Here is a 21,701-nt window from a genome sequence, read left to right as displayed (position 1 = left end):
TGTGGAAGTCAATGTGGAGAAGGTCAGTGCAAATAAAGACACCAAAGACCATGTAGATGACATTTGGTTCCCAGTTTGTTGCATGTTTTACATCTTGCTTCATTGTAAATGAACAATCAAGGTCGTAAGTCAAGATATTTCGACCCAACACAAAAAAGATGCTGTTGGCAATTCAGAAATATGCATTGGTGGCATCACCTTGTGTGCAAAATACCTCAGGGAAATGGCACTGGGTTAGGGTGACTCATTGAAGGACGCTCTTGGCAAAATTTCCCAATGGGAAGATATTCCACCAGAAGACAATGCAAATACGTTAAAAATGCGCACAAAATTATTTTCATTTTACAGATAAAAAGTAGGTGCATGTATTTTCTTTTATACTTTTTTATTTTAGCTGATAGTTTAGATTAGAGATATAGTGTGGAAACAGGCCCTTCGGCCCACCATGTCCGTACCCACCAGCAATCCCCGCACACTACCACTATCCTACACACTAGGGACAATTTACAATTTTACCAAAGTCAATGAACCTACAAACCTGGACGTCTTTACAGTATGGGAGGAAACCGGAGCACCAGAAGTAAACGCACGCAGGTCACGGGGGATTGTACAAACTTCGTACAGACAGCACCTGTGGTCAGAATCAAACCTTGGTGTCTGGCGCTGTAAGATAGCAACTCTACCGCTGCGCCACCGTGTCGCATACCTTGAAAGAGAGCATGAGAAATGTTCCATGAAGTACCAAGTATGGATAAAACACCAACAAAATGATGTAGAAGTAAAGGAGGGAACAAGACAACAACATTCTGGACTTAGGTTTACTGCAGTGTAGACCAGGAGGAATGCTGATATCATGATGGATACAGAATAGTATTCATAATTTACTTCCACCATTTCCTCTGGGCAACTATTACAATGGTTGACAAACCGTTAAAATAATTTTCATCCTTAAAAGTGATTTTGTTTAAAACTTGCTGAGAAAGGTTTTACCAATCACCAAAACTCTAACTGAAATTGTGGCAAGGGAATAGAACCAAGGCACATAGCCTCCTGAACCACACTGCCATTGAATTGGATGACGATGTATCTGCTGCAATGTACCTCAATTTGATGAAAACCATTTACTCGTAGCCTTGATAACTTTGGTTGCCACATCATCCACAGCAGCAGACCTTGGGGTGGCACAGTGGCGCAGCGGTAGAGTTGCTGTCTTACAGTGCCAGAGACCTGGTTTGATTCTGACTGTGGGTGCTGTCTGCACGGAGATGGTACGTTCTACCTGTGACCGACTGGGTTTTCTCCGAGTGTTCCGGTTTCCTCCCACACTCTAAAGACGGACAGGTTTGCAGGTTAATTGGCTTCAATAAAATTGTAAATAGTCCCAAGTGTGTAGGATAGTGCCAGCGTGCAGGATGATCGCTGGTCAGCGCGGACTCGGCGGGCCTAAGGACCTGTTCCCGCGCCTTATCTCCAAAGAACTTTTGATTCTTGTGCAGCCAGGCAGACCACCGGAGAAAAGGCACAAGCTCTCCAACTACCTTTACCAAAAAACAAATCACACATGACTCTACTGTACAAACACCACTGAACGAATTCCAATTGTGTCAGTTCAAAACACAAGTAATATTGATGATACACTGAAGTAATTTTATTGCACCTATACCCGACTGAACATTGTTAGGCTTTTGCCAAGTTATTATTCAGCTATCATAAAGCTATTGCCAGATTGATCTTGCCAGCAGTCATCACGCATCATACAAATTCCTTGTCAGATATTGTCAAAGAGACAGTAGCAGTGCACTGTAATTGCTGTATTTTGTCAACATCGTGACCAGATGTTACAAACCACTGTCAGATGCAAAGCACCATTTTACTAAGAGCAATTTGCATGGTTTATCCTTAAGAAACTTACGTTATACCAAATTATCACGTCTTTATCTTTTCTTTTGCACATGCACATCCTGCTCTTCGTTCATTTTTCTATTGATCAAATCAACCCGATGAAGGACACATATACCATGCTTATATTTGCAACTTTATACGAGAAGGAAGTGTTGTTGATTCCGTATCAGTATCAAGTAGCCAGTGTTTGCCATGCTTAATCTATCAGCCGGTATGGATTAGATGGAGACTGTGAACTTTGCCACTCCACAGATAACGTCAAAGCACTTCTAATATTCATCTGATGTAGACGGCAACTGTGCTTGGTTTGAAACTGCTATCCATATCCTCAGTAATCTGCAGCCGGGGAGCTCCTTTGGGAGATATAAGCTAATCAGTAAAGTTACGAGGTGGTTGTGTGAAATAGGGTATAGAATGTGTAGGCCCAAATGTGCTCCATTGTAATGGTGAATCTCCACAGGTCTTTTGGATGACCATAAATGTTGCTTTTATTTCTGTGTCATCCTTTGGGGAGAAGTGTCAGGCAATTAAAGGGATCACAAGTGTTTGACGGCACTGGGCCTGTACTTGCTGGAGTTAAGAAGGATGAGGGGGTACCTCATTGAAACTTACAGAATAATGAAAGGCATGGCCAGTGTAGAGTCAATGTGGAGTGGATATTTCCACTCGTGGGAGAGACTAGGACCAGAGGGCATTGCCTGAGAATAAAAGGATGTACCTTTAGAAAGGAGATGTGCAGGAATTTCTTGAGTCAGAGGATGGTGATTCTGTGAAATTCATTGTCACAGACTGCTGTGGAGGCCGTCATTCTGTATTTTTAAAGTGGAGATTGATAGGTTCTTGATTAGTAAGGGTGTTAAGGGTTACAGGTAGAAGGCAGGAGAATGGGGTTGAGAGGGAAAGATATGATTGAATGGCAGAGTAGACTCGATGGGCCCAATGGCCTAATTCTGCTCCTATGACATATGAACAAAATGTGTAGAACTTCAGTAACCAAAGTGAGATATTTATACTAGTCGGTAGGGTGATTTTGCTGCTCACCAAGACTAATGCAGCAGCCCACCAACACATAGGTGAAGGCTTTGCCCATTGCATCAATTCCAGATTTCAGAGTTGAAGTTCCTGTCTGCGGTAGTTGAGAGACAGGTAGTTGACATCAACTCTACAACGTAACAACTTTGGACTTGAACCATGCAATATGGCACTAGAAACGTAGCGGCTCCTGTGTGGTGCCTCACGGTAATCTACTATTTCTTCACTCTTGTATTTAAGTGTGAATGTGCCTAAGTATAGTAAGATTTCCCCTCAACTGTCTGCAAAAAGGAATTTCACTGTACCTAGGTACATTAGACTTTAGACATACAGCACAGAAAGAGGCCCTGCAATCCACCAAGTCCACGTCGACCAGCGATCACCCCATGCACCAAACAATCGATTGTCACGGCGACAGCATGGTGGCACTACGGTAGTGTTGCTGCCTTATAGCGCCAGTGACCCAGGTTAAATCCTAACCACGGGTGCTTGTTGGTACGGAGTTTGTACCTTCTCCCCATGACCTCCGTGGGTTTATTCCAGGATTTCCGGTTTCCTACGACACTCCAAAGACGTACAAGTTTGTAGGTTAATTGGCTTTGGTATAATTATAAATTGCCACTAGTGTGTGTAGGATAGTGTAAGTCGCTGGTCGGTGTGGACTGGGTGTACAGAAAGGCGTGTTTCCGCGCTGTATCTCTATACTAAACTAAACTAAACTATCCTACACAATAGTGTAAGGACTAGGAACAATTTACAATTTTACCGCAACCAATCAACCGACAAACCTCTACATCTTTTGAAATGTGGAAGGAAACCAGAGCACTGGCGGAAACTGATGGGAGAAAGTACAAACTCCGTACAGACATCACCCATAGTCAGAATCGAACCTGGCGCTGTAAGACAGCAACTCTACCGCTGCCCCAATGTGCATGTGACAATAAAGTACCATTGAACATCTTTGCTTCAGCCCGCCGCGGATTATCTGCTACAGCAAAAACCTTTCTCTCCATTTTTTAATCATCATTTGGCTGGACATCCAGTTGGAAGGAGTATTTATTACTTCCATGAACTGAAACACGTACCTAACAAATCCACATGTTCGCCAATTGAGAAGGAGCACACACAGCCTTTGCTATTCAGACTCAGGCAGTGGATGTAAATTTCAAACTTCATCGACCAATGTTTTGACACCGTATTGCAACAACATTCTGAATTCCTCTTGCAATTACAGGACGCCCGCTAGTGAATTAAACAAATGAGTAAAATGCTGTCTTCAATAAAGAACTTACAGTAAGCGAGACAACTTTTCTACTTCACAACTTTCTCCACAGAGGCAAACTAACATCTGGAATCGTCTGTACATAACATTGTTGCAACTAATCACATGCTTCGATCCATTAAAGTGATGCACAATCAATATAACATGTTACAGACACCATTCCTCTTTAGGTTTACAAAATCTATATCTGCCAAATTCAGGAAAGTCAAATATCCTCACAGATAGCAAAGCAATCATTCTTGAAAGTCATAGTCCTCGCATATACAGCACAGACACAAGCCCTTCCACCCAACTTGCACATGCTGACCAAAATGTCCCATCTACACTGATCCCAGCTGCTCACATTTGACCCATTTCCTTCTAAATCTTTTCTATCTATGTGCCTATCCAAATGCCTTTTAAATGTAGAAACAAAGAATTGCAGATGCTGGTTTAAACAAAGATATACACAAAGTGCTGGAATGAGCACTTGCCTGAAAAAGTCCCAACCTGAAACGTCATATATCCTTTTTCTCCAGAGATGCTGCCTGACCTGTTAAGTTACTCCAGCACTTTGTGTTTATCTTTGCCTATGTTGTTATAGTACCTGCCACAACTATCTCCTCTGGCAGCTCATCCCATATACCCACAACCCTTTGTGTGAAATAAATTAAACTAAAATTGTCAAACAAACGGCACATTTTTATTCCAAAAACAAACAGCTGGTGGAACTCAGCGGGTCTATAGCGGGAAATGGGCAGATGATGTTTCGGCTCAAGACCCTAAAGGGCCTGTCCCACTTGGGCATCATTTGCGCGTCATTTACGCGACATCATTTACGCCGCATGATGCGCGCGCATGGTGTGTGGTGACGTAGGCAGTGACGAGCGGTCGCGCACGGCGCCCCAGGATTTTGGGATTCACAAAATCTTCGCGCGCCATCTGCGTGACGTGCAAATGACGCCCAACAGGACAGGCCCTTTACTTTTTACACATTGCTGGAAATTCCAGATTCAGGTTAACCCCAGAAGGAGAGTGAGTGGTAAATCAGTGATCAATGGGAATAACACACCCACAAAGCTGGCCAATCTGAGAGGCTCCAAGGCTCACCAGCAATGTTGCACTTCGGGGTTGGGTGCTGAGTATTTAATCAAATTCTTGGCACAACCGTCAAACATCTTGATGATATAAACTAATTGGGTGTAGAATCCCATAATAAATCAAACGGATAGAATCGACTCCAATTACTCCACATCCTCAAACAATGATTTAGTTAAATACTAGTCTTTCATGATCTTGTAAATGTTAGCATTGGTTTTACAATTACAACGACATTATATTACAATATCCAATATTGCTGGATATCTACCTTCATGTAGATGTAAAATGTTACTTATGTGCAGTAAATTAGTCGGTGCAGAATAACACAAAAGATTTCCATGTCAAAGTGTGCCGCATAGAGCCCATGTAGGCATAGACCTAAGTATCATAAACTGAGAAGCTAACATGAGAAAACACAACAATTCTGATATTGCTTGAATAAAATATTTTCAGTTTTCTATTTTAATGTCTCACTGCCCAGTGATTGAGGTTCAATTATGATTTTTGGTTCTGCCTTTGTGGAGTTTGTACATTTTCCCTGCGACTGTGTGGGTTCCCTCTTGCTGCTCCAATTTCATCCTACACCCCAAAGATTTGTGGGTTGGCATAATGATTAATTGCCCACAGTGCGCAGGTAAGTGGTTGTATTTATTAGGGTTAATGGGAACGTGGGGATAATAGAAAGATTGGTCTAAATTAGTCTTGATGACTAGCACAGACAAGGTGGGCTGAAAGACCTGTTTCCACCTGGTCAGTCTGTGACTCTGTGAATGATCGCATTCTCAATCCTCATCATTTGAACTGTAAATATTTAATTGCTTCTGAGGTTTTGTGTCTTGTTCGTAACATAACCAATTCATAATGGGTAAAGCAAGTGGGTTTCAGTGGTAACATACTGTGGACTGCTGCCAGTACTGAAGATCATAGAGTCTTACTGCGTTGAAACAGGCCTCTCGACCCAACGTGCCCACATCGAACAACATGTCACTAAATGCAAGAGTTAGGAAGCCATGTGCAACTGCGCAGAACATTGGTTGGATCACAAAATAGACACAAACTGCTCGAGTAACTCAGCGGGTCAGGCAGCATCTCTGGAGAAAAGGCATAGATGATGCTTCGGGCCATAAAGCCTGACTGTCTGACAGTCTGAAGAAGGGTTCCGACCCAAAGCGTCACCTATTCCTTTTCTCCAGAGATGCTGCCTGACCCGCTGAGTTACTCCAGCATTCTGTGTCTATCTTTGGTATAAATCACCATGTACAGTTCCTTCCTACACATTGGTTATTGGAATATTGCACACTTGGAATATTGTGTACAGTTCTGGTGGCCATGCTCCAAGAACAAAGTGATTAAGCGATATGTGTATTAACTTCCATCAACTGGTCTATTTGTTATGTGACCAACTGCTAGCACAGTTCTGTTTCTGGGAACTTGCCGAGTACAAATGTGCTGGCAGGATTCCTCACTGCAGTCCGTCAATTGCAGCCATTGATTTAAAGTGCTTCAAGGAGTTGTTCATTCTGTTCACCACTCACAGGGATGTAATAGAACCTTTCACAGCAGCCTGGAACAGTACATATTCTACAGTACTGAATGAGCCTAACATTATCGAGGCCAAAGCAGTCCTCCTGATAGATGCACAGTCCATCACCTTGAACAAGTGGTGGACACTGCCCGGTCCGTCACAGGTTCTGACCTTCCCACCATCAAAGGGATCTATAGGAGGCACTGCCTCAAAAAGGCAACCAGCATCATCAAGGACCCACACCACCTTGGGCACGGTCTCATGTCACTTCTGCCATCAGAGAATGATGTATAGGAGGAATAGGAGTCTGAAAACCTTGACCTCCAGGTTCAGGAACAGCATCTTCCAAACAACCATCAGGCTTTTGAACACTATAAACACCAACTAAACTTCAAACTGCCTTGTTGAACTGGGATCTTTGGGCTTTTGTTTTGTTTTGCACAATATTAGGGCTTTTTATTTATTGCATTTGTTTTGGTTTGTTTATGATGTTATCTCTTGAGTACTGTGTATGCAAACCCGTCGTGTTGCTGCAAGTCAGAATTTTATTGTTCCGTTTTGGTATATATGACAATAAAACACTCTGGACTCTCTCTTCTTTTGACATTCATTCCCATATTTGGAACCAAAATCCCACACCAAGTCACATGCTATCTAGACTTGAAAATATATTGGCTTGGATTGGAGTTGACCCAGTCCCCTGCCCTGGGTTGCCACACTAAAATCCCCAATCGCTTTCACCTTTAGGCTAAGCAGCAAGACATAAGCTGCTCTTGACCACAGGAGGTGCGGTGCTGAAACACTGCCCTACAACTCCCTTGAAGGACTTTGACAGAAGACCAAACATTCTACCATTCTAAATGTTGTAAGCTTCATCCTCCATCTGCACACTGTGGATGGCATGATTGTAATCATGTACAGTCTTTTCTTTGACTGGATAACATGCAACAAAAAGCTTTTCACTGAACGTCGACATTAATAAAATTAAACTAAACAGGGGAAGGACCTTTATGGCGGTCGCAAGAACAATTTTATTCTGAAAATAGCTTCTTAGCTCACAGGTTCTTACAACACATCTGGCCACAATGGTGGTCAGCACTCAACTGCCGCGCGAAAGCGAAACTGCGCGAAAAACAGCAGCCCCTCCCGAGTTGCGTGACTGCGGCTTCCGAACGCCGGGTTCGATACAAGGCTTAAAGCGAAAACCTCGGGGGTTGCCGGACGGGACACGTCAGCTACAACGTTCAGCTTCCCCACCACATGCCGAATATCAGATGTGAATCCGGCTATGTAGGCGAGGTGTCTCTGTTGCCTGGCGAACCAGGGATCGGACACCTTGGTCAAAGCGAACGTGAGTGGTTTGTGGTCCGTGAATGCGGTGAACACGCGCCCCTCCAGGAAATAACGTAAATGGTGGATCGCTAGGTAAAGCGCATGGAGCTCCCGATCGAAAGCGCTGTACTTGATCTCCGGGGCCCGCAGCTGCCTGCTGAAAAACGCCAGCGGCACCCAACGGCAACCTACCCGCTGTTCGAGGACAGCACCTACCGCGACGTCAGATGCGTCCATGGTGAGAGCCGTTAGGGCCGATGCCCTAGGGTGTACCAGCATAGTGGCATTGGCCAATGCTGTCTTAGCCCCCTCGAAAGCCGTCTCAGCCTCCTTGGACCAGACCAGGTCCTTAGGCTTACCCGCCAGACACTGGAACAACGGCCGCATGATGGCGGCTGCTGATGGGACAAATCGGTGGTAGAAATTGACCATTCCGATAAACTCTTGCAGGCCCTTGAAGGATAGTGGCCTCGGGAGGCGACGGCTAGCGTCGACCTTCTCGGGCAGTGGCTGTGCGCTGTGGCAGGTAATACTGTGACCCAAAAAGGAAATGGAAAGCAATCCGAACCGGCACCGCAGGGTTGATCACCAACCCGTGTTTGCGCAGCCGTTTGAAGAGCAGGCAGAAGTGCTTAATGTGCTCTGCCTGCAAGCTGCTGGCCACCAGAATATCATCGAGGTAGATGAATATGAATGGCAAAATGCGACCGACCTGATCCATTAGCCTTTGGAACGCCTGAGCGCCTGATGGCATTCTTCAGGCCAAAAGGCATTCTTAGCCATTCGAAAAGGCCAAAAGGGGTGATGGTGGCCATCTTAGGGACGTCGTTGGGATGGACCGGAATTTGATTGTACCAGCGAATGAGGTTGACCTTCGAGAAGAAGGTTGCGCCCTCCAGATGAGCCGAGAAATCCTGGGTGTTCGGGACTGGGTACCGATCTGCCGTGGTTACGGCGTTAAGACGCCTGTAATCACCGCAAGGTCTCCAACCCCAGGACGCTTTGGGCACCATGTGCAGTGGGGAAGCCCAAGGGCTATCCGACCACCGGACAATCCCCATGTCCTCCATAAGCTGGAACTCGTCTCGTGCGATGCGCAGTTTATCGGGCGGGATGCGGCGCACGCGGGCGTGAACCGGTGGATCCTTGGTGGGAATGTAGTGGACCACGCCATGATGGGGCACAGCCCCATCGAACCAGGGCGTGAGCAACCCTGGGAATTCGGTGAGAATGGCTGCGAAAGGTTGCTGGATCTCAGCTACCTCGTCGAGTTGCTGTAGGGGCGTGGCGGCTTGGCAGGGCACAGGTCCAACACTGGAACACTGGACTAACAGGGACAACGCGCGCAAGAAATCGCCCCCCAATCAGTTGGGCGACGTCAGGTGAATGGTGAATCAGCTTCGGCGAGCATCAATCGAACTTCATCGGGCATCTGCTCTAGGAACGCCTATTCGAAGAGCAGACAAGAGCAGTGCCCGTCCATCAGAACTAACATCTTTGCCATGATGGTGGATGGCCGCCGATCGCCGACGCTGTCCATGTGTAGAAAATCTTTGCCGCCCTGTCTCTGCGACTGAGACCTAAAGTGTGGAGCAGGAGGGCCTTCAGACCTTTATACTTGGCGATCATCGGCAGTTCTCTGATGTAAGGCAACAGCCTCGAGGCACAGTCCTGTGGCAGAGCTCCTACCACATGGAAATACATGGTGTCATCCGCAATAATGCAGTGCAGGTGAAACTGTGCCTCAACGTGGGCGAACCACACCTGAGGTTGACCCGGCCAAAACGATGGTAGTTTGAAGCCCGGTGAGTCCTGCCTCGTGCCGGCCGATTCTACGGGAACGTAGTCTTCCTGCATGATCTTGCTTGTCTAATGACGGTTAGACAGGTCGGGGTCACCAATTTGGCGGTCGCAAGAACGACAACTAAGTTTTGTAACTTATTTGATTCTGAAAATAGCTTCTTAGCTCACAAGTTCTTACAACACGTCTGGCCACAACAGTGGTCAGCACTCAACTGCGCGCGAAAGTGAAACCGCGCGAAAAACAGCAGCCCCTCGCCAGTCACGTGACCGCAACTTCCGAACGCCGAGTTCGATACCTGCGTGCGCCAGCAGGCGCCGCTACACCTTTGTCTTAAATATTCTAGAGCAATTCTCTGCAGTAAAAAGGGAGCCAGAGTTCAGATGAATATTAAGCATTAAAAAAATTGTCATTAATTGAAGTAAATAAAATTTGTTAAAAACAATTACAACCTAATGTGCATTGAATTGCATAAAACACGTAGAAACTATTTTTAAACGTTAAAGCAAAATCATTAACATTTCCGGCTTTTCTCTTTCTAAGCTGCAGATATCAGATCCCTGTTGAAATCAAATGAGCCGGGGATACTGCATCATGCCTGACCCAGCGTGGAATGTGAGAAGGGATTCCGCGATGTACTGCAGGGGAATCTCACCAAGACGGGGGGGCCCTGTTGCCTGACTCCATGTAGAGTCCAGTGACAGAGCATTCTGGCAGGCGCTGGGCTATCTTTCACTCAGAAAGTCTCCAGTTTGCTGTATTTGGCAGCATAAATGTCTGAGATGTGTTGAATTTTCCATGGTCAAATATCAGGAGTTTTGTTCGAAAGCCATGACTCCAGCCAACAAGATATGCCCTATTGTTATGGATATAGACCTGGAACTCTCTGCCAAGTAGATGTTATGGTACTAAACAGTCACCTATGCCTTTTCTCCAGAGATGTTGCCTGACCCGCTGTGTTGCTCCAGCATTTTGTGTCTATCTTAGGTGTTATGGTACCTCCAATACAAAGATTATGTTATTGCAAACAGCCAACATCTTACTTGTTCGCCTTTCACATCTTATGAATGTATAAAAAATATAACTTTATCCTGCCTTCCTTTTTACTGCAGGGGATTGCTATTTAGTATTTAAATATTCTATAACTGTTTCAGCATTGAGACCGAAAGGTGACAGGAGAGTGCTTGCAAGATTGAAATGAGTGCTTTCAAAAATCTGTATTCTGATTAGCTCTGGATTCAATACACAAGAGGAAATTATTGAAATAATTGATATTATACTGAACACGTAGCAGGAGTTCAACAACGGTTTTCCCATGCAGCAAATTATGATGATGTAGCAATTTAAAAATAATTATTTATTAAGATTTTCTCCAATTATGAAAAATGGAGCTTCTGTGCCATGTGTTTGTGCACAGCTGTTGAAACCAGAAGAGTTGTTGGAGAGCAGCCAGAGCTCAGAACACAGTTCTCCGGGTACAATGCACAAATAGTCCAAATGAAATATCAAGTTGAGTGGATTAGATTGCATGTAACGTGGCAAAAACAGCGAGAAACTAAAGAAAATCTCTCGTGTGCTGATTTCTCATAAAAGTGAATTGTTGGACTCTGGGAAGTGTTGTAATGCAGAGGGATCTAGGAGCACAGGTACATAGTTCATTGAAAGTGGCATCACAGGTAGATAAGGTGGTCAAAAAGGCTTTCGGCACATTGACCTTCATCAGTCAGAGCATTAAGTATAGGTTGGGAGGTCATGTTGCAGTTGTATAAGACATTGGTGAGGCCGCATTTAGAGTATTGTGTTCAGTTTTGGGCACCGTGTTATAGGAAACAAGTGGGACCCATTGGGTCCTGTCCTCCAACGCGCCGGGGGGGGGGCGCACGACATCACAGGGGCGGGCTGGTCCCTGAACGCAATATTCCACCACTCACCCATAGGTCCAAATACTCACCATTCCCTAGAGAGGGAGAGGGGTAGAGAGGGATGGAGGTGTAGAGAGGGAGGGGGGGGGGGGGTAGAGGGGGAGAGGGAGGGGAGTAGAGGGGGAGGGTAGTGGAGAGGGAGAGGGGCAGAGAGGGAGGGGGGTAGAGACCCTACCCCATCTCCCTCCTCCTCATTTCCTTCATCCTCCTCCCATTCCCTGCCCCAGGACCTGCCCAGGTCATAGAGCAGCGGCAGGGCCTGGAACTTGGTCTGGTTCTAGTACTCGACCAGGCCCTGGCTGTAGACCCAGGCTTGTTCTTGGTTCCTGCGGCAGCCTCCAGCTGTCAGCTCGGCCGCCGCCTGGGCTCCAGTGCTGGTTCCGCCTTCACCATTTCTGACCCTGGACCCAGGCTCATCCTTGATTCCAGCGGCGGCTTCTTTATCGGCCTCAGTCACGGCCCCATCCCAAGCCCCGGGCTCGGCTCGAACTCCAGCTGGAGTACCAGGCTCGGCTCTAACCAGGGCCCGCAGCTCCACACTTGCCACCAGATGTTGGGCGCTGGCCTCGCCACCAGGTCGGCAGTCACGGCCCCATCCCAAGCCCCGGGCCCTGCTCTCACTCCAGCTCGACCAACAGGCTTGGCCCCAGACGGGGCCCACAGCTCCACTCTTGCCACCAGATGTTGGGCGCTGGCAGCCGCTGCACAAGCGCTGGAGTGGCCCTCACTTCCAGAGTGTCACGCCTGCCTTGCGAGTCCATTGTGACGTCACTCAAGGATTTTGTTCCGAAACGGGTGAGTTTTTGGGCTGTTTTAAAAACTTTAAAGGATTAAAAAGTTCGGAAATATAGGTGGGAATGCGACGGGAAGACGTTTATCGCCTCGAGGGGAAAAATGTGAGTAGAATGTGTGAAAATGGGAAGGCTGTGGCCTAGCATTTGTAAGGAAATGAGAATCAAGCAGATTGTGCCCAGATGACACACACACACACACATATAGGTTCTGCAACAGCTTCATCCCCCAGGCCATAAGATTACTGAACAATCAACAAAACCGAGGCTAGAACATTTTAAATATCGACACTTTTTTAAAAAAAAACTTTTTATATATATTTATTTTACAGAACCATGCACATGAGGCATTTTTATGGACGCACCTAGCACTTTTACTTTTACTATTTACCTGATTGGAGAGTCAAATGCAACGAAATTTTGTTTAAGGTGCACTGTGTCTAGGTGTATATCTGAATGACAATAAAGTTTCATTCATTCATTCATATATATATACACACACACACAAGATAAGAGATTTAATTATATAGATGTGTTGTCAAGCTGGAAAGGGTGCAGAGAAGATTTATGAGGATGTTGCCAGGACTTGAGGGCCTGACCTTTCGGGAGAGGTTGAGCAGGCTAGGATTCTATTCCTTGGAGCACAGGAGGATGAGGGGGTGATCTTATAGAGGTGTAAAAAAATCATGAGAGGAGTAGATCAGCGAGATGCACAGAGTCTCTTGCCCAGAGCAGGGGAATGAAAACCAGAGGACATAGCTTTAAGGTGAGGGGGAAAATATTTAATAGTAATCTGAGGGGTAGCTTTTTCACACAAAGGGTGGTAGGTGTATGGAACGAGCTGCCAGAGGATGTAGTTGAGGCAGGGACTGTCTCAACATTTACGAAACATTTAGACATGTACACGGATAGGACAAGTTTAGAGGGATATGGGTCAAATGCAAGCAGGTGGGACTAGTATAGATGGGACATGTTGGCTGGTGTGGTGGGCAAGTTGGGCTGAAGGGCCTGTTTCCACACTGTATGACTCTATGACTATGAAACAACTGGCTCCGTCATCATTGGTGAAGAGCCTGTGTTGTTAGGGGGGGGGGGGAGTTTGAACCTAACAAGCCAAGTGGGAAACACTTAGGACACATGCCCGGTGCTCTTCATTTATTTCAACATTCGGTGCAATAACAAAATCTGTAAAGTGAGCTTCGTGTCCACCTCATAGATTTCCCAACAGGTGGGTAAAGGTTCAAATTGCCCCCACTGTTGCTGTTTTGAGTGCAGTTGTTGAACGCTGTGTGAAAGCAACACACTTTGCTGCTGAAATAGGCACCTTAACTATAATCCTGCAACAGTGACCTCTCAGCCCATTTGGAAGAAGAAGTGGATACTTGCAGTGGGAAAAGTGCTGCATCATATTTATTCCTCTGAGCATTAATAAAAGGGTTCAGTTAGCCTCATCTCATTATTTTACTATGAGTATTGACTTTGGCCTACAGTCATGTACAGATAAAATGGTGTAAGGGCTTGTCCTAAGTGATTACTCAGAATTACAAATCATTCCACATGTAACCAAATACCACAGCCTTGCTGGCACCTTATTCTGTGCATACGAATAAGCCAAGGCAGAGAAATGATTAATCTCACTTACAGACAGCTGAATTTTAATTCAGCAGATTGCTAGGGACCGAGGCACTGTCGCATAGCATACGATTTGTGGTTTTGGGACAGGCCTAAAGACACGACTTCTCAAGAAGAAATTTGCCCCTGTGGAGGATATTGTGCATGCTGGGCTAAAATTATAATGACACCAATTTTTAAAATCGTTGACAATGAAATTCCCATTGACGATGTAATTATAAAAGTGCATTTGAATTTAAAATGCTTCTATGTACAGTCATTTAGAATGCCTACACGCTTCACCGTAGATAGTTAAACTTTGCATTGCTCGCACAGCTTCAGCCCATAAAGTGTGATTCGAGTGTAAAGAAAAAGGGGGAAATCCTTTTTATCATCAGAAAGCAGTGAATCTTTGAAAATATTATTTCATTCCCGGGTATCCATAACGTTCTGCAAAATACACATATTTATTAATTGTAGACATTAACTGAAACGCAATTAAGATAAGATAGCATTAAGGCTCAGAGGACTGCTCGGCTGCAGATTGGTTTGCAGATAAGCTGGTAGCATAAATTATTTACTAAGCATGAAGAAAAGAAGCACCTTAAACACATTAAGTTTGTGGCCATGTTATTTTACCTCGACTCCAACAACCTTTCCTGTTCAATTAGAGGCAGAGGAGGAGAGGTCTGATGTGTTCTTTCCAATGTTCATAACATCAGATTAAAATTTCATCTCTTGCTCCTGGCAGGTCAATCTGATTAGGAGATAAAGAATATTTTTTATGTATTTAATAACAAAATATACAAATCCTTAGCTTTCTACCTGTCTGCAGGCAAATAAAACCTGTCGTTATAAACTTTCAGGATTAAGGCAGAAGTAATTCATTTTCATAAATCTACCCAGGTCTGAAATCGAGGAGCAGTTTTTGAACTGCACCGGAAAGAATTGGCGGAAAGACAATGGAAATGGAAATTGGGCAGTTTCTGTAACGTGCACCCAAGACCACACCATGAACACTGTGTGGCAATGTTGGAATCAACCCTTCCTTCTCAATTTAACAGCAAACCTCCAGGGCAGCCTGCAGAAATGTAGTGTGTGTAAAACTGTAAACACCTTTATAAAGAACTAGTTTACAATGTTACACATCACTCGCTCTGGAAATCTGATCTATTTACTGTTTTTCATTTGTCCTTTCTCTTTCTAATATGTTTGATAAAATCATTGCATTTTCACGTATATATTTCAGAAAGACACGATGAAACCAAAATATATTCCACCTTAAATGGTCAAGAAATAATCATGACCATTGTAGTGGAACTTTGGGAACTAGCAGCCAAATGTACTTGCAATTTTCAGGTTAAAGTTCAACACTTCACAAAAAAAATATTTGCATGATTTAAAATATTCAATACACTAGCATAAGGGGGCAGAACAATAGAAGGGCAGTCATTCATTCTGCCCAACAATTAATTTTCCATGAAGTTAGAGCACGAACTATAGGGAGAGTGTGAGCAGGCTAGGACTTCATTCCTTGGAGTGCAGAGAATGAGGGGTGATCTTATAGAGGTGTATAAGATCATGAGGGGAATATATAGGGTAAATGCAGTCTTTTACCCGGAATTGGGGAATTTAGAAGCAGAGCACTTAGGTTAAGGTGAGAGGGGAAAGATATAATAGGAAGCTGAGGGGCAACCTATTCACACGGAGAGTGGTAGATATATGGAATGAGCTTCCAGAGGAGGTAGTTGTGGCAGGTACAATAACAACAATTTAAAAAAACATTTGGACAGGTACATGAATAGAAAAAAATAAGAATGTTATGGGTCAAACACAGGCAGGCGGGACAAGTGTAGATAGGGAATCTTGGTTGGCATGGGTAAATCGGGCTGACGGACCTGTTTCCATGTTGTATGACTCTATTCATCATAAGTTATTTAGAACAGACACTCAAAGGGTAATTAGAACTACTAAATAATGCCTTGTATGTTTTATTGCAACGCTAAATTTAAGGCAAGTGCTCTGGACACATCAATTGACTAATTGTATGGTTTTAAACCAGGTTCAATTATTCTTTGTCACAGTCTAAAGATTAAAATTCAAAGGGCAATCTTCTCACATGACTCACCAGTCCAGGCTTTTCATTTTACTGCTTTGCCTTTACCTTTTCTTGACCTAAATGCCCCAGCATACTATTATCTTATCTAATGCACTCCCAAAGTAGTCAGAGGCTACCAGAATAAAAGAAAATGCTATTTGAAATGTGTTGGATGTCAATGCAGATGCATCGTGGGACCTAGGTTATAGAAAAATAAGCCAAATGATTTTGTGCACGCATTGCCACTGTACACGTTCAAATCCCTGAGAAACCAGTGCTTTCATCGCGTTCTACGGATTTCCTGTTTTTTGGTATAATTTTGTCTTTAAGTTGATTTTTGCTTAACTAAAACCCTGGGACAACGTTGGCTATTTAAATTGGATTCTCCAAAAGTTACTGCACCCGTATTTATACACAATGGACTTAATGGGGAAAATGCAATTGAAACATGTGTAGGCTGAAAAGAATTGCAAATAATATCATTTGAGACAAGTTTGTGGCATTGTTTCAGAGGCTGGGGTCAGCACTTACATGACCAATGTGTGAATTATTTATTTCTCTCAAAAGCTGCAAATAAATGCCATTATTCTTTTAGAGATACAGTGTGGAAACAGGCCCTTCAGCCAATCGCATCCATGCTGACCATGTTATCCCACTTTTGCATCCTTCACACTTGGGGCAATTTACATACGGCAATTAACCTACAAACCGGCACATTTTTGGAATGTTGGAGGAAACCCACGCGGTCACAGCGAGAATGTATAGACTTTACACAGACAACACCCGAAGGTCAGGATCGACCCTGGGTCTCTGGCGCTGTGAGGTAGCAGCTCTACCACTGCGCCACTGTGCCACCCTTACTGTAGATAAAATCCAATATGATATTAGATAGAATTGCTGACACAAAATTTAATGACAGGAATTTGATTACTTTAATTTAGAACAAGAGGGATGTTTTAAATTGTGGTAGGAACATTTATTTCCTCGTGTTTCTGCCGATGTTCAATAAGATCATGACTGATATGTGCACCCACTTTTTCAATTAATGTCTTGGTTCGACAAAGTCTATCCATCCCAAACTTAAAAATAAAAAATTTGCCCAGCATCAATTGTCATTTGTGCACGGGATTTCCATATTTCCACTACCCATTGCCTGGAGAGCATATTTAAAATTTGTTCCTGAAATGCTCTCGCTTTCAGACAATGCCATCACTGTAGTTAAACATCAGAGAGAAGGAATATTGTTTCAAGAAAAAGCACAATGCTAATTTTGTAAACAAATTACAGGAAGAAACAAGTATGCCAATGCTGCCCTTAATATTTTGCAATTATTACTGTGTTAAAAGAACATAAGGAAATACGATGAATGGGACAATACAGGCCTTCAGTTCTGTGCCCCACTAGACCATGTATTAGTTACACTGTTATGGGTACTATTCTACCCACTAAATCTCTAAGGAAATGTTCCAAGTAAATATTTTCTAATCCACGAACACAATCAAGCAGAGGTAGACTGGGGGTCAGAGTGGTGCAGCTGGATTTAATCCTGACATTGGGTGCTGTCTGTGTGGAGTTTGCATGTTCTCTGTGTGACTGCTTGGTCTTCCTCTAGGTTTCATTTGTTTCCTCCAAAACCCCGAGACTTGCAACTTGGGTTAATTGGCCATGTGGGTTGCCCCAAGTGTGTATGAGAATCGGAAAGGTGCGGGGAAAGTTGCTAGAAATGTGGGGAAATCAAAATGGGAATAGTGAGCAGAAAACAAAGTTTTGGAGGAACTCAGCACGTCAGGCAGCATCTGTGGAGGGAATGGACAGACGACTTTGTAACACAAGAAAATAGGATGAACACGACAATGCAGACCATCAAGTCTGTGACCCACATGTATTAGTTACACTGTTATGGGTTCTATTCCACCCACTATGCCATGTGTTCATTCTCTTCCACAGATGTTGCCCGACCCACTGAGTTCCTTCAGCACTTTGTTTTTTGTTCAAGATTCTGGCACCTTCAGTTTCTGATGGTCTCCAAATGGGAATTTGAGTAGGATTGCTTCACACGGAGCTGAAGGGCCTGATTCCGTAGGAACAAGGAACTGTAGATGCTGGTTACTAAACAAAAGGACACAAAGCACAGGTCAGACAGAATCTCTGGACAACATGGATAGGTAACGTTTTGGGTCGAGCTCTTTCAGATTGATTTTCCGGGGGGGGGGGGGGGGATGAGGGGGATGGGGGGGGGGGATGGGTGGGGGGGATGGGGGGGAAGGGTGATGAAAGCTGGAAGAGGGGAGAGGCAGTACAAAGCATGGGAGGTAATATGTGGACACAGGCAAGGAGGGATTTCTGCTGATCACAGAGAGCTGGTCTGCCACAGCAAACCCAGGGACAATGTAGGAAAGTTTAGCAGAAATTGAACCATCATAAAAACTAGCAAAATTGTTAAACTGATACGTTTTCAGAGACTTACATCCACTTTAAAATTTAATCATAGAATAATAGCATACAAATGCTTGACGGTTTCTCATTTAAATTCTCCTTACACTTTTATAAGAGGGTCTCGTGCTTGTGAAAAATAAATAAGTTAATACATCTGCTTAAGCAGCAGGAGGGGAAATTTCATATAATGTACATTGAGTGATCTGCTGTGAATATTTCATGATATAATTTCAATGATGTGGGAAAAGATTGTGCACCACTATGGCTGAAAGCAAGGTCAAAAAGACGTAAAGGTTAACAGAAGTATTAAGTAGGCATTTTAGCAATTATTTCATGCCATTCACAATTTCTATCCCAAAGCTTATTTGAGCCAACAGTTTCCTTTTGAAATGTGAGCAGTGCTGTTGGGTAGGTAAGGGTGGCCAGTCACTTGGCACCCAGCAGGGTGGGTATGACAGCAAGTGAAATTAATGAGCTGCTAGTGGTGGTTTTGGTTTCAGCATAAAACTGGTCAAAGATGAATGACACGAATAGCAAATTTTACAGGGAATTGAGTAATTTCCTGATCAAAATGTTGGTAGCACAGTAGAGCAGTGGTAGAGTTGCTTCCTTGCAGCTTCAGAGACCCAGGTTTCATCCTGACTACGGACGCTATCCTGTACGGAGTTTGTACATTCTCCCTGTGATCGTACGGGTTTTCTCCGGGAATTTTTTTTGATGTCTACATGCTCAGGCAGAATTATATCTGAAACCCTTGATTATAGGTTTGCCTACAAAGTGTTACTGATAATAAACTCTTCAGTTCATTTGAGATTCTTCTGAGGCAGGAAGTAAATGTGAATTAAATAGCCTCTGTGATACTTCAAAAACATCCTCTGCTTTCTTAGCCTTAAGATGCATTTTCAACATTTATATTCTGCATAGCTTTCATACAGTCTGTTCTTAGCTAATGGTAATGTTAATTCTATTTTCTATTAAAACTGCTAGTCAAAAATATCTGATTAAATATTGCCATCATGCTAATTGTGTGCTAACATTTGGTAAATTTAGCTAATCCACATGATCCATGATCCAAACCATCTTTTGATAGGTAGGGTGACACAGAGGCGCAGCTGGCAGAGCTGCTGCATCACAGCGCCAGAGACCCGGGTTCGATCCTGACCCTGGGTTGTGTCTGGGTGAAGTTTGTATGTTCTCCCTGTGACTGTGTGGGTTTCCTCTGGGGGCACTGGTTTCCTCCAACATCCCAAGGATATGTGGGCTTGTAGGTTAATTGGCCTCTATAAATTGTCCCTAGTGTGTAGGCAGTGGATGTTAAAGTGGGATAATATAAAACGGGTCATCAATTTCTCAGCACAGACTCAGTGAACCGAGGGTCTTGTTTCCATGCTGTATCTCTAAACTAAACTAAATTGTCTTAATTGTCTAATTAAATTCAAAAAGAATTTGCAGCAGGTCTGCAGAAAATGACCATCATTGGAAGTTTGAAGGAAACACAAAAGAAACACTGAGCTCTTAGTGCTGTTAAATTGTAAACATGCCTTTTCTGAACAGATCCAACCATCACACATGGCAGGCTTGAAAATCCCTTCCTGTAATTTAACATAAGTATTGAGCTAAATGACCACTGCTGCATGAACGACACCATTGGAGGTTTGCTAGGGACTCATTGCTTTGAAATAGTTTGAGGTAAAGTAAATTAGCTTAATACCCAGGGAATCAGCTGTTATTTTTAAAGTACCACTGTTATCCTTTCATGCGGTGATAATCTTCACTCATTCCCAGTGGCAGAATGTTTACACTTTAACAAGAACCTTAAGCTCCAAAATAGAATTATTCTGCTACTCTATCCCTCAGACAGAGGCTGCTGTTATAAACTCCTCCTGACACACACCTCTTCTGAGAAAGAGTTGATCTACATTGCCTTCGGGGGGAAATGGCGGAGGACTGGCCAAATTTTTGTGCCTTCCAGCACAGTGATGTTTGTGTTAAATTTTTAGTGTATTTTTGTGTGTTCTTTTTCATTGTACCGCTGCTGGCAAATTCATTTCACTTCCACTTTATGTGCAATGTGACGAATAAAACTGATTGTTGATTGTTGTTGTTCACCTATGCTGCCAACATAAAACAATTACATTCTATTAATCCAACAGCCATTGCAAAGTAGAGGGATTTGGGCTTTCATGCATAGTCTGGGTATTTTGGATTATCAAAAGCTGTGGGATGTGGGATTTTGATTATCAATAGTAAGATATTCAATAATAAATCAAAATACAGACATTTCCTCGACTTCCGCAATAGGCGATTTACTAAAACTCACACCAACGTAAACAACTGCCTAGTGCAATCAAGGCAGTTCGTAATTTCCACAACACTGTACGATCACTCAAGTTTACATCAGAAACAAGTCGGCAATGGCGGAGGTGCTTACCCAGAAGGCTACATGCCACGGGAAATGCCCCAACTGCGAGACTCGGTGATTCTGACTTTGGTAAAATCTGACAGTTCACAGAACATAACCCTTACATAAATTGCAGAGTGCCAGTATAGGACAAAGCAAGTCCAGAAAATGTTTTATCACAAGCACAATGATTTACATAGGATATCATTGCCTTGGAGGTGATATATCAATAGCAATGTATGTACAGATATTTAATACCCAATAAAAGCTAACAATAATCACAATCTATACATGCGGATTGATAATATCTATATTTATTCCTTGAGTGATACAGAAATGACCTCTGTAATTCTCTTTGCCATGTAAAACACTGAATTCACATTCGACCTGTGAAAAACAAGGATTTTACCAATGTAATTAATGTTTGTTGGCAATATCCTCTCATTTTGTTGTGCTAGATGTGTTTAGACTAATGCCAAGGCATTGTT

The sequence above is a fragment of the Amblyraja radiata genome, chromosome 9 (assembly GCF_010909765.2).
Source record: "Amblyraja radiata isolate CabotCenter1 chromosome 9, sAmbRad1.1.pri, whole genome shotgun sequence".
In the NCBI taxonomy this organism is placed as follows: Eukaryota; Metazoa; Chordata; class Chondrichthyes; order Rajiformes; family Rajidae; genus Amblyraja; species Amblyraja radiata.
The sequence above is the reverse complement of the archived record's forward strand: the minus strand, read 5'-3'. Positions refer to the sequence as shown.